Here is a 1,879-nt window from a genome sequence, read left to right on the forward strand (position 1 = left end):
CCAGCACTCGGCGCCGACGTCATCCGACTTCCACGAAAATATTTTCCCTTCATCTATTTTCCATGCATATAAGATTAAAATATATTTGCGCCGGAGATATTTTGCAATATTCGAAAGATAATTAAAAGTGACGCTTTAGGCGGCCCGTAGCCCCCCGCTCTTGAATATTCATGACGTATACATCTCCAACTTATATTATCTTTAATTTCTAACAAGCCCAGCGTGATATTTTCCGGCACTCCGGAACTTTTCCTACTATTACCTTTTTGTGTTTGTCGTAAACAAACCGTGGAGTTTCGATAATCCCTCAGCATCATTTCGTCGTTAAGTGGCTTGGTTCGTTATTATTAATATTATCCGTGTCCTCATTAGTTCATTAGTTGCAAATTTGGTTGTTTTTTTTGTTTTTCTGTTGAATGGTTCTCAACTGCTAGAACGAAAGAAAATCCGATTTTATCTTTTAGTTTTCCATTTTTGTTTAAATCTCTTAATATATTATTAATAATCGTTTCCCTCTAACTTACAATTAGGTACTTATACACCTATTGACTCTTATTTAATCTGAAATAACATAACAGTTAGCACCACTTTTCAGCATCTTTCAATTTAGTTCACTTCACTACGCAAAATCACATAGTTTGGTTCTCTTGATTATGTGTTCTATTTTGTATTATAAGAGTAGCAGCACTTCGGTGTTAAAATGGACATGGAGACTTCCCTTATGTCTTGTTGGGATTTAGAATATCTTCCATGACAGTTAGAATCTCTCGATGAAAATGCTCGACGATTATTTACAAATTTTTTTTTTGTAGTATCTAGGTATATCTAGTAGAGCATCCACAATATTTCTTAGGAATTCTGAAATACCTGTATTATGTTGATTTTAGTCACTGTAACTGAATTTCATGGGCCTATATAGCTTTTAGTATTTTCTATTACGGTAGCAACTTATTATGTATGATGGATAAATAGATTTATTCCGAATTAATTTTTTTTTTGTATTTTAATTGAGGTTCTATTATTTTCTTCAGCATCATCGTTCCTATAAAATGTTCATTCCAACGAAATTTTGCCTCAAGATTACCGTTACCTCATATATTTATTAGTATTTTAACAGTTTCATTGTAGACGACTTCAAGATGCACTGATTTACTCTCGTTGACTTTTATTCTTCATGTTTGGGCTCACTTAATGGCTGCTTCTTTGCTATTGTCTCCAATAGTAATTATTGTCATGTCATCAGCAAATACTTTAAACTGAAATACGCGGATAATGTTTATATTACTCCTCGCAGAATATCTCCAGTACTAAATTCCATAGGTCTATATATGCTTTAGTATTTACTTACATATCAGTAACTTGTTATGTACCGACCATTTTTCTCCAAATAATCAATAAATTTTTTGTAGTTTAATTTCAATTCTTGTCTATTCTTTTTGATATGCTATGATTTGATAATATTATATATATTTAATGGAATGTGAATAATTTGGTTGAATGTGAATTCAATATGCACTGTTTACTTGTTAACGTTTATTCTCCATATCAGGGTACACTTTTTATAATAATATATGCGTGTTGCTATCTTCTGTTTGCTTCTTCACTATTATCTCCTATACCAAGTACCATATTTTTTTTCTAGAACGCTTGGAAAATATCTGCGTTTTTACGAAAAATTTCTTGAGGTCTGAGATGAAACTGAAGTCAGAAGAAGGCACATATGCTGGATATCGAAGCAATTTCTATTCCAAATCACTAGCAACGCTGTATTTGATCTGTATTTGCAAGTACTTCTTGAAAATTTGTTGGATGAACATTTCTTTGCTTAATCAAGAAAATTTTGCATGAAATTCGTTCAAAATATTAATATAATTTAGTT

Source organism: Rhynchophorus ferrugineus, unplaced genomic scaffold (genome assembly GCF_030347505.1).
Source record: "Rhynchophorus ferrugineus isolate W39M unplaced genomic scaffold, kcgeb_rfMv2 rfM3, whole genome shotgun sequence".
Classification (NCBI taxonomy): domain Eukaryota; kingdom Metazoa; phylum Arthropoda; class Insecta; order Coleoptera; family Curculionidae; genus Rhynchophorus; species Rhynchophorus ferrugineus.